This window comes from Sceloporus occidentalis, unplaced genomic scaffold (assembly GCF_023333645.1).
Source record: "Sceloporus occidentalis isolate IW3139 unplaced genomic scaffold, rSceOcc1.0.p SCAF_1, whole genome shotgun sequence".
NCBI classification, from domain to species: domain Eukaryota; kingdom Metazoa; phylum Chordata; class Lepidosauria; order Squamata; family Phrynosomatidae; genus Sceloporus; species Sceloporus occidentalis.
The window spans coordinates 135589401-135602281 of record NW_028316981.1 but is presented as its reverse complement, the minus strand read 5'-3'; positions in this window follow the sequence as shown (position 1 = coordinate 135602281).

The window sequence follows — 12881 nt, the reverse complement described above, 5'->3', positions numbered from 1 at the left end:
ATCAGGGGAGACCTAGTAATGACAGCTAGTGCAGTATAGTGGTTTGGACTACAACTTTGGAGATCAGGGTTCAATTCTTTTCTTGGTCACACCATGGCACTTTACAGAGCACCCAAAAAGGGCGCTCTGCCGGTGCCCTTGTTTGCTGTGTGAGGGAGCCGCAGCAGACAAACTGTGCGGCTCCCCCAGGCAGCAAAAGGAACCCACAAAAAGCGGGTTCTTCTTGCGGCGCAGTTGTGATGCCGCAAGGTGCCAATGGCGCACTTACGGCGTCACAATCGCACTGCGACGTGTATATGCTAAGCATCCTTCATGTCAAAATGGTGGTGCCCATGTGTATAGGGTGCCACCATTTTGATGTCCCCAGTACGTACTAGGGGTGAGGCCTGATTGGACGCTGCGTCCTCAGCCAACCCCTAGTACGTACTGGGGGCGGAGCAAAGGCCCATCTGTAACGGGCCTATGTGACCTTGGGTGAGTCACACAGTCCCAGAAAACACCATGATAGATTCTCCTTAGGGTCACCATAAGTCGGAAACGACTTGAAGGCACACAACAACATCAAGAGCTGGTAACAGATAATATAAAAGACCCTTGCCTGAAAAGTGCCGCTGCTGGTCAAAGTAATACTTTCTTTTCTGCCCCTTGAGTTTTTATCTGACATTGGGTGACAAACGCCAATGCTGTCAGTCAGCATGGATGATGGGAACTGTAGTCCAACAATACCTGGAGACCTGAGGCCGGATAACCTGGCACTCTGTACACAGAAATGAGCTAGAATGACACATAGATCTTGCATAAAGCAGCCCCCCATGTGCCCATGGGTAGGTAAGAGCTGCTCTTAGTTTGCAAATCATTATGGCATGGGATTCAAGTCATGCACTGTTAGAATATCTGTGTGGGTCAGGTGACCACTATTTGCTGTTAACACACGCCCAAATGTTGTAACAGACCAGTGATCAATTTAAAAAACCATGGGGGGCCCTGGCTTGAACCAGCCAACTCATTTACAATTTAAGCAACATGTGATGGGAGGGGGAGTTTCCTTCCACACTGAATATCAGGTTGTCTTTTCTGGAAACAACAAGCTGCTCTGGGAATAATCTAGTTTTGGATGACAATGAAGAGTGCCACTCTGGCATTTTTATATCAGAGACCTTTTCCCCTTTTGTTGGATGTCACAGCTTGTTTTCATTATGGACGTAAGAGCTGTATACTTTCCAAACTAGGTTTTGGTTCAGAAATGCTCATTTTACTTGTCATAGACAGAGGCTGAGGGGTGGGTGGGAAAATACTATAACATTTAAGCCTGTACAAGCGGTCCCCTTTCTTCCCAGTTCTATTTCTAGATGATGCTTAGCTTCTGTTATTATTTAATTGTTTATTACATTTTCTTTAGGGAACAATGCAGAAGTGTGCAGCTCAGGGTCTATCATCATCATCATCATCATCATCATCATCATCATCATCAATCATATCTGAGTTTTTTCCCTCCCTTCCCCCTTTTCTATACAAAGCATATTGGGTCCAGATCTAGGTGCATGCCACATTGGTTAGTGGAAACAAATTTTCCCACTTCTTTTCTTTGTGGCAGAACCTCCAGCCTCTTCAAAATGCACTAAAGAGGGTCAGGAAACTATTGGGTGAGCCATAGATTAGGTGAGATAAAGAGAGTCCCCTCAAAATTGGGCAAAAGACATTTCTCATGAATAGAACTCTTCTGTCAACAGAAGCTAGATCCTAGGTCCAAACAATTACAAATATTTTATTACCTTTACATGGCAGTATTGTTAACAATATTTTACATTCATAAAATTGTGAAATCATAGAACCTTAGAGTTAAAAGGGACCTTGGAAGGTTATCTTCTCCAACTACCATGCTCAGTGAAACAGTCTTGCAGCTACTACATGTCTCATGCAGATGATCAGAAAACACATAACAGGAGGGTTTCACAACAAACACAGAAAGAATAGCAGGGGAAAACTAACAATGTAATGAACTATATCACAGCAATATCCCAAAGGAATTAAGCCACAACTCATTATAATGATCATATATTTATATGTAGTAACCACATTGCAGCAATACTACAAAACACAGAATACACAATCCAAAGTGCTATAGAGTGCTATATATCCCAAACTATGGCCATGTGTTTCCTCTGGTTCTGCCCACCTCTGTTCCAGTAAAATAATTTCCATAAGCATTAGACAGCAAAATGGTCCAGCAAAATGATTTCCACAAATGGTAGGTGGGTAGCAGATGAAGGTATAATGTGTTTTTGCAGATCTTCATTCTACTTTTGTCTGTTACCATTCTACTTTTGTCTGCTACTTATAAGCTGCTACTTGTGGAAATTATTTTGCTGGACCATTTTGCTATCTACTGCTCTTCTTTCTGTAATGATGACTATCCAGCCTCTGTTTAAAGGTCTCCAGTGAAGGAGAAGCCACTATCTTCTGAGCGGCAGTTTTTTCACTGTTAGACAAGCTTTTAGAAAGCAGCTGCTCAAGTAGCTGAAGTCTTCATCCTTGCAGGTTCCACCCATGCTTTCAGGATTAACAGAAAGCAGGTCTGTTCCATTTCAAATATTGGTAGATAGTACTCATGTTTCCCCTTAATCTTCTTCCCACCTCCATCATAAGTGTATCCAGCTATTCCAACTGTGCCCCATAGGGGTTGGTTTCCAGATCCCTTCTTACCATACTTGTCCACAAATCAGGAACTGCATCCATTCCTTTCTCTACATTCCCAGTTAAAAAGGTTAGCATAGCATAGCTGGAAAAAACAAACAAACCCTTTTTCAAATTATGGGGGGGGGAAACCACCAATCAAACTTTGCCAACCTGGTGCCTCCCAAATGTGTTAGATTATGACTCTCATTCCCCTTTGAGCCATTGTCAGCACACATTGGCTGAATAATTGGAGTTGAGTCCAATACATATGGAAGCCACCATATTGATTCAGGCTGGTTTTGAAAGGCCTTGATTTGATTGGTCCAACCATAGAATCATAGAACCATAAAGTTGCAAGGGGCGTTATGGACTATCAAGTCCAACTCCCTGCTCAGTGCAGAACGCCCAGCTAAAGCATCCCCAGCAGGTAGCTGTCCAGTCTCTTTTTGAAGATGTTCAAAGAAAAGAATTGCTAGGCAATTGGTTCCATTGCCCAACTGTTCTTATTGTCAAGAAGTTCCTTCTAATGTTTAATCAAAATCTACTCTCCTGTAACTTAAAAGCATTAGGTCTGGTCTTATCCACTGGGGCAGTAAAGAACACACCTGCCCTCTCCTCTCTGTGACAGCCCTTGAGGTTTTTCAAGAGTGCAATCATGTCACCCCTCAGTCTTTTCACCAAGCTGAACATGTTCAGCTCCTTCAATCTTTCCTCATGTTTTGTTCTCCATACTTCTAATCATCCTTGTTTTCTTTCTCTGAACATGCTCCAACTTGTCTGCCTTGTGCCCAGAACTGGACCCAGTACTCCAGATGAGGCCTAACCAGTACAGAATATAGTGGGACTATTACTTCCCTCGCCCTGGAAACTATGCTTCTATTAATGCAGGCTAAAGTAGCATTCATCCTCTTTACTGCAGCATCACACTGCTGGCTCATATTCAATTTATGATCAATGATAAACCCAAGGTTCTTTTCACATGTTGTACTGCTGAGCCATGTATTCCCCATCCTATGTCTGTGCATTTGTAGAATGTTGCATTTACCTCTATTGACTTTCATCTTTATTCATTTCTGCCCAATATTCTAGTTTATCAAGGTCCTTTTGAACTCTGTTCCTATCTCCCAATGTGTTAGCCACTCTTCCCAGTTTTGTTATCATCTGCAAACTTGATAAAGCTTCTCTTCATGCCATCATCTAAGTGATTGTTTAAAATGTTGAAGAGTACAGGCCCTAGGATACAACCGTGAGGCACTCCACTCAAGACCTTCCAGTCTGAAGCACAGCCATTGATGATGACTCTTTGAGCATAATTTTTCAACCAATTATAGATCAATCTGACAGTGTTTTGGTCTATTCCATACTTAATCTGCTTGTTAATCAGAATATTTTGAGGGACTTTATCAAATGCTTTGCTGAAATCCAGATAAATGATATTTACAGCATCCCCCCAATCAAGTAAACCAGTGACCTGATCAAAAAAGATGTAAGATTAGTTTGGGAGGATTTGTTAGTGACAAACTTATGCTGACTCCTATTGATCACTGCATTGTCATCAAGATACTTGCTCACAGATTCCTTTAGAATCTGTTTTATTATTTTTCCTGCTGCTGAGGTCAAACCGACTGGCCTGTATTTTCCTGAATCTTCTTTTTTGCATTATTTTTTTGAAGAGGAGGATAATGTTTGCTCATTTCCAGTATTCTGGCACATCAGCTGTTCTCCAGGATTTCTCAGAAAAAGATGGCAAGTGGTTCTGTGAGTATGTCAGCAAGTTCCTTCAGTGTTCTGGGATGCAATTCATTGGGTCCTAGAGATCTGAACTCATTTAGGTTAACTTGGTGATTCCCAACCAGGAGTGTATCTACACTAGCTTTTCAATAAAGGGCCAGTCAGGAGCAAGTCGGGTTAAGGGCCAGAAATTGCAGTATCTCCCTGGAAATAGCTGTGCATTGTGAGGACTGCCAGCACCAGCTTCAGGGTGAGCTCGATATTTTTCTCAGATATAGACAAACCCTCTTATCAATCGTAAATTATAATGCAGATTCCTTGCCAAGGACTCTGCTAATGCCTTAAAGCACACAGTACTCTTTAGGGGTCGGGGAATGAAGATAAGTTCTGCCTTTTTGTTGTGATCTATTAGCATTTTACCATCCTTCTTGAGCAGCGGTCCCACCATTTACCTGGTCATTCTTTTGCTCCAAACATATTTGAAAAAACCCTTCTTGTTGCTTTCTGCCTGCCTAGTCAGTCCCAGCTCATTTTGAGCTTCACCTTTCCTTACACTATTCCTACAAGCTTAGGTTACACATTAGGTTGGTGCAATGACAGGCCCCTTTCCATGTTTATAATTTATTTTTTATTTATTTCATTTGTATGTTGCCTTTCTCCCTGGAAAGGACCCAAGGCAGCTCACAGACAATTCTGAATATTCGTGCTCTTCTGCTGAAATACAGCTGAGATTTTGGGTGTTCAAAGAGATTCAGGAAAGGAGAGGCTGCTTTGAATTTTGTAAATATCATCTGGCAATTTTGTGTTAACAACCTAGCAGCTATTGTTGCTGATCTCAGTGATCTAGTGTTGTTCAAATGAACAATTGTTTCCAGTTCCCTTTAGGTAGTGAAGGAAAGCAGCAGCACATTTGCAGTCACTGTTCCCCCCTCCCACTGGTTGCAGTGCTTTTGCAGAAGATTGGCACACTGGTATGTTGCTTATCTGCACGTCAGGTGTTAATTGCGCATGCCAATCCCCATATGGATAGCTGTGGCTCCGAACATTCTAGAAGGGCCAGCAAGGGAGATGGGGCAGGAATAGCATGCGCTGCACAAAACAAGAAATTATTGCTTCAAACCCCATGGTAATCTGAGGTACTTCCTGTTTTGCTTCCATGTTGTGCACTCAGCTACTGTTGCTGGGGAGCTGCCATCTAGGAGCACCCTAGGAAGCAATTAAAGCAGGAACCAGTATGGACACGCTTTCCCATGTGTCACTAGACTCATTATATTGACAGCCAAACAGGCAATAAAAGCTGGGCAAGCTTCTCCCATTCCTCACTGATGGAGTCACTGCAACAAGGAGAGTTAGCAAGGGAAGGCCAGAATGGCTTTCTTCTTTTCAGCTTCTCAATGATACGCAAATTTCTGTCCTGTGCTGCTTCATCTTGTCATAATGGCAGCAGCAATACTCACTGGAGGATTGTGGCTAGAGTTCCCAGGTTTCAGGGACGGGATTGTCTTCTCATGTCCTCAGGGAAAGGGGTAGGAATCTCAGGTTGAGTGCAGTGCTTTGAAACCTATGTGTATAAATATTTTCCTTTGTTAGTTTGGTGCATTTTATTTGAAGGGCGCACTCTGTGCAGCAGTGGCTGATGGTTAATGCATCAAACTTAATAATATCCCCAGGCTTGGGCCCTGCACTCCCAGGGCCTGGGGTAGTCCTGACCTAGCAACAATAACTGTGTAAGCATCTGTGGTTCATCAGATGGATGGATGAACTGATATGTTTTCCTAATCTGGTTGGCAGATGGGCAAACATATGTAAAGAGGAGAAGCATGTTATAAACAGTGGAAACCAGGAGGCTATAAAATGCAAGGAAGCAGCAACATTTCTATAACACAGTGGTGCCCAACCTGGGGGTCGGGACCCCTTTGGGGGTTGAATGATAGTTTCACAGCGGTCACCAGGGACCCCCCTCAGAGCACCACTTCCCAAACAAAGGGCCTCCAAGCTAAGCTCATTAAAGCAGCAGCCACCTCCAGGCCTCTCATTTACTTAGCAACTGCCCACAGCATCCCTTTCCTTCCTCTCTCATGAACCTAGAGCTCTGCAAAAAGGCAGAGAGACAGCACAGCCAATGAGTTCCAGTTTCACTTTGAACCACTACCCCTCTGCCCCTCTATGATGGGGCTTTCTGGTCAGGTTTCTTCAGAGGGGGCTGGCCGTTGCCATCCTCTGAGGCTGAGAGTGTGTGGCTTCTTCCCAAGGCTCAAGGCAAACCTATCCTGGGGCATCCTGGACAGGTTTCTTCAGAGGGGGTTGGCCATTGCCATCCTCTGAGGCTGTTTTTGTGATCAATCACTATGCTTTATTTATGTTCAATTTGTAACAATGAAAACACGATTCATAACAGTAGCAAAATTAAAGTTATGAAATAGGAACAAAAATAACTTTATGGTTGGGGCTCACAACTAGGGTTGCCATATCCTGCCTGGGGGCGGGACTTTCACGGTTTTGGGCACGGTTCCACCCCAGTTAGCCCTTTGTCCCGGGTTTGCCCCCGCCCCCAGGCTTTGTTGCAAAGCCTGCAACAGCGGTGGTGGGGGAAAGAGAGAGGCCTGTGTAGGCCTCTGGCGGGGGGCTTCCCTCCCCTCTTTGGCTCCGCCAGCTGCTAGGAACGGAGCCGAGGGAGGGAAAGAAGCCTTGCCGAGGTGAGGATTCTTTCTGTGCCAGGGCCCCGCCGCTGGGGATGGAGCTGAGGGAGGGAAAGAAGCCTCGCCAAGGTGAGGATTCTTTCCCTGCCAGGGCCCCGCTGCCAGGGATGAAGCCGAGAGAGGGAAAGAAGCCTCACCAAGGCCACACCTCTTTCCCTGCCTGGGCCCCGCCGCTGGGGATGGAGCCGCGGGAGGGAAAGAAGCCTCGCCAAGGCCAGACTTCTTTCCCTTCTTGGGCTCCGCTGCCGGGGATGGAGCCCAGGCAGGAAAATAAGCCTTTCCTCTTCTTTCTCCTCCTCTTCTTTTTCCTCTTCTTCTTCTTCCTCCTCTCCTCCTCCTCCTCTTCTTCCTCCCCTTCTTCCTCTTCTTCTTCATCTTCTTCCTCCTCCTCTTCTCCTCCTCCTCCTCCTCTTCTTCTTCCCCTCTTCCTCCCCTTCTTCTTCCTCTCTACTTCTTCTTCCTCCTCTTTTTCCCCTTCCTCCTCCTCTTTCTCCTCCTCTTCTTCCTCTTCCTCTCCTCCTCCTCTTCTTCTTCCCCTCTTCCTCCCTTTCTTCTTCCTCTCTACTTCCTCTTCTTCCTCCTCCTCTTCTTCTTCCTCCTCCTTTTCTCCTCCTCCTCCTCCTCTTCTTCTTCCCCTCTTCCTCCCCTTCTTCTTCCTCTCTACTTCCTCTTCTTCCTCCTCCTCCTCTTTTTCCCCTTTTCCTCCTCCTCTTCTTCTTCCTCTTCTTCTCTTCCTCTTCCTTCTCCTCTTCTCCTCCTCCTCCTCCTCCTTCCCTTCTTCCTCTTCTTCTTCCTCTTCTTCCTCCTCCTCTTCTTCTCCTCCTCCTCTTCTTCTTCCTCTTTTCCTCCCTTTCTTTCTCCTCCTCTTTTTCCCCTCTTCCTCCTCCTCTTCTTCTCCTCTTCCTCCTCCTCTGCTTCTTCCACTCTTCCTCCTCTTCTTCCCCTCCTCCTCCTCTTATTTTTATCTTATTTTTCCTATTGTTCTTTCTCCTTCTTTTCTTCTTTCTCCTTCTCCTTCATTTTTCTTCTCCCCCCTTCTTCCTCCTCTTTGTTGTTGCTGCTGTTCTGTGTGCCTTCAACTCCTTTCCAACTTATGGCAACCTTGGTTATGGAATAAGCAACTGAAATATGTAATAAGCTATGTTAAATATATATAACCATGTTAAATGTTAAACCCAAAGGGTTTGGTTATGCAATAAGCCTCTGAAATATGCAAGAAACCATGTCAAATGCCCAAATGTGTGTCGTGTGTGTTTTGGAATGGGGGGGGGGGTGTTTGGCCAGAAAGGAAAGTACATTTCTGCCATCTGTCTAGGAATAATGCCAAATGTCCTCCATTTTGATCATGCCTAAGAAACATGCATTTATATTAACATTTTTAAAAAATCATCAAATTTTTTTGCATGTCCTCCCTTAAAAAAATGTGTCCTACTTTTGAAAATGTTGTCCTACATTTGTCCCGGTTTGGAGGTCCTGACTTATGGCAACCCTAGTCACAACATAATGAGGAACTATTAAACGGTCACAGCATTAGAAAGGTTGGGAACCACTGCTATAACAAGTGCTTATACCAAAATGCATACCAGAAAAGAACAAATTCTCACTTATAATCTGCTAGGCCAGAAATGGGGAGCCTCTGTTCTTCTAAATACTGTTGGACTGGAACTCCCATCAGTCCTTCTCAGACTCAGTGGTGAGGGATGATGGAAAATCTTCCCCAGCACTGTACAGTACTAAGCAAGGAATGGGAAACATGTGTCCTTCCAGTTGTTCTTAACTCTAGCAACCTTTACTAGCATAGTGAGGAATTATGAGAGTACAGTCAGCCCTCCATATTTGTGGCTTTGATTTTTGTGGATTTGGTTATTTGAGGTTTTAATTAATATGTTCTCTCTAGGAATCTCTATGTCCTCCAGCATGGATCTGCCAGAAGCTGACCACAAGAGTCACACTGAAAAATCTAGAGATTCCTAGAAAAAACACTTCTCTAGTAATTAGAGTGTTTCTATTGTCAACTTCTGCTGGACATTGACCACAGATGTGCACTAAATGACCTAAAGATTCCTAGAGAAGTGTTCGCTCAGATTTAAAAGAAAGGATTGTTTTATTTGCAGTCTTCCACTCTCATGGGGGTCCTGAACCCCTAACCACAGGGATTGTGGAGGGTCCACTGTAGTGGTTTATCATCTGGTGGAACATAGGCATAAGGAGGAGCCTGTGACCTCTAGTTTGGGCTAAATGAACTCCAAACTAGAGGTTTATTTTCCACTGATGTGTTAAATTGACATAGCATGACAACTTGGAAAGGGGCGTATATGCCCCACCTCAGTTCCAAGCAAAAAGGCCTTTTTCTTGGTTGCATGTGCATGGCAAGCAAAACATTGAATAGGTACAGCATTCCTGTCATGAAGAAAGTGTCATCTCTCCATTGTCTGCTGGGCAGCTATTAAAGACATGGGAGCCTGGCCAGTCCTATTAGTCAGCACTGCCTTTGTCCAGATTTTGCTTTTGTACCCAACAGCTATGTGTTTATGTGCAGCTTAGCTTCCTCCTGTGAGGGTTGTTGTTGTTATGTCCCTTCAAGTCTTTTCCGACTTTTGGCATCCCTAAGGCCATGATTTTCTTGGCAAGTTTCTCCAGAGGAGGTTTGTCATTGCCATCCTTTAAGGTTGAGAGAATGTGACTTGCCCAAGGTCACCTAGCTGGGTTTTTTTAATCCTGATGTCAACAGCAAGCAAGGGTACTTCTTGCTTGTGTGCTTCTCAGGTTCAGGTTTGTTAGTGAACCAGAAGAATGAAAAAGCTCCAAAGACAGGGTCAGTAGAACAGGAGATATGTGGGGACTTCCCACTGTCTTTTAAAATTGTTCTATAAGACATTCTTATTAAGCAAAGCTTGAAAGGGTAATGACCCTCGCACTTCTCTACACCCAAACTGGGCTCTGAAAAGAGAACTGGAATCACTACGTTTTGTTGAAATGTAATCCTCAGTTAAAGAGATTGCAGGGCAAAGAGCTTACGTTTGTTTTATTTTTACTCTAACCCCCACAGAAGATCATTGGCTTTGGTTTGAGAGTTATTACAGGAAAAAAATAAGCAGGGGGATGTTCCACTTCCCTTGATGTTAAATGTTCCTGACTGCAAAATGTCTCAAAAAGTAAACTGATGAGAACACCACATACAATGTGGAAATGAAACAGAGGGGCTAGGGAAATAAAATGAGAAAGCTCTCTTTTCCAAATAGAAATGGCCTGATCTGAATGGCTTGCCAGCTGCCATCAGTGCACTTGGTGCATGCTGCTAGCCCAGATTTTCTGTAGCCTGGCATCCTTCAAATGTAGAGGACTGCACCTCCCACAATCCCATTGCTTGTGTTCTCTGTGAATGATGGGAATTTTAGTCCATTACATTTGAAGAGTGGTGGCTGTGGGGAAGGCTGTGCTAGCTCTTGGAACACATATGCCCATATGCTTTGTTCCTCTCAGTGTCCCCGACAATACAAAGGTAGTTATTTTCCTTATTTAAAAACTCAGTCCATTAATTTCTGTAATGTACAGAAATTATGAAGCAGAAAAAATTCTTGCTTCCCTGTTCAAGGAAGAGTTCTGGGCCAATAAACTCAAAGGAAAAAGGCAGCAATCCTATTCCATGAGGGAGCATTCCTTGGGCAGCATATGGCGTTGCCACCTTTTCTTGGCAGGCGCTCTGGGGTCTCAGATGCCCAACTGTGAGAAAGCAAACACATGGAGGCAATTAATCTCACCTGCTGGGGGAAATGGCAGCTGCTGACGTTTGGCTTCTTTCACAGCTGTTTTAGGCAACACAAGAGCCCCACTGGATAAAGCAAGGGCTTTACTGGCCAAGTACTTCCATTCAAAATGGGAGCTGTTTCATCTCCCAGAGGCTGTTAGACTGCAGCTTCCAGCTTTCTTCATCATTTGTTAAGTTGTCTAACGGGAAGGGCAGTCTAGCAACCTCAGGAGAGCCATCCTAATGTCTATGTTTACATTCTCTTTAAAGCCACCCAAGAGAATGCAGCTGCCTCTGCTTCCCCATCTGCTCTGAAGCAAAACAGCAGCAGGGCCAGCCTCAAGACATTTTGCCATCCGAGGGAAAGGCTAGCATGACACACACCCTCCATTCTATACATAGAAGCTGCCTGGACCACCAGTGGCAGCATCCTCCACCACAACGGAAACCAAGGGCCAATTCCAGGTATCAGGAGAGGCCACATGGCACACCACAGCTCTGTCCCCCATGAGAATGGCCAAGGAGGCCCAGATGAAACAGATGGAGGACTACTCCAGAAGTCTTGCTCAATTATGTTTTAACTGATCTTACTCTGCAAATTATTATTATTATTATTATTATTATTATTATTATTATTCAGCAGCATCACTACTGGTCAGGGGGAGCAAAATGAAGACCCCCCCCCCCCATTAAACCTTCTTTCAATACCCAAATTTCTAGCTTGGCAGAGTGAGACACTGAAAACCATGAACTCTGATATTTGCTGTGTTCACATTCCCTTTGGAGCTTTGCCTGCTCCTTTCTCGCTGGCACTATCACAGGGCTTTCTTGGCAAGATTTGTTCAGTGGAGGTTTGCCTTTGCCTTCTCCTAAGGCTGAGAAAGTGTGACTTGCCTAAGGTCACCCAGTGGACTGATGCTCTAGAAATACCATATTCATCTTTAACTGAACCAAAAAAAAAAAAAAACCCCTGAAATTCAGGCAGTGACTCAATCACCTTAAGACATTTTATATTGCTGAACTGCTATTTAAAAAAAACCCAGCCACAAATAAAAATGGAAATGATTTGTTTCATGGCAGTGTCTTATAAATTGAGGACACAAAAATTAAAAAGACTGGATTAATATATCAAGCATTAGCTTGGTAATTATTATTCTTTTGATTTCCACCCCATCAAGAGGTCTCATCCATCCATCCATCCATCCATCCATCCATCCATCCATCCATCCAGTTATTGTTTCTCTTTCTGTATTGCAGATCTGAAAATAATAATAATTTTAAAAATTCAAACCACCAATAAAAACATGCAACCCCCCAATGATATTCCAATAATCATATATAAGTAGAAGTGTGAACAATGAAAGATTCTGTATGATGTATATAAATAGAAGATTTATAAAAAAAAAACAGTATTCTACCATTACATGTAATTTGTAAGCTCAGATATAATGATCCTGAATTATCATAAACAAGGGCTCCGTATTCTTCAACAGCAGATGCAGTGTCAACTACTTTGCAGTGTATGAAAAATCAGAAATCAGTGGATCATTTGCTCCAGTAGCAGAGAATATAAGTAATATAAGTGTTTAAAAACCTCTCAGTATTTGAAATGACTAGATACAAAACAGAGTTTGGCTGCAAACAGTTCTTAATACTTATGCAGAAGGGATTTTGGAAAGTGCATTTTGTTATCAGCTTCTGTTGAGATTTTCCTCTTTGCACACAGCTGTTAAAAGGACAGGGATGTTTTTCTCCTTTGCCTCTGCCCCTCCATGTCTATTTTGCCATAACATTAAAGAGAGAGAGAGAGAGAGAGAGATGTCCCACTTCCCATGCCCAATAGAATGCAGCTATAAAAAGAACTAAGGAGCCAAAATTACTCCAGCAAGGAGTTATATTTCCATCTTGTGATGTCAAGTGCCATCTGGCGTCTGACTTAGAGCAAAGCAATGGAATGTGGATTATTTCTAAAGCACCATCTTGTGTGCCTTGCTCAGAGCACCAAGTTCAAAATCCCTCTGTATGGT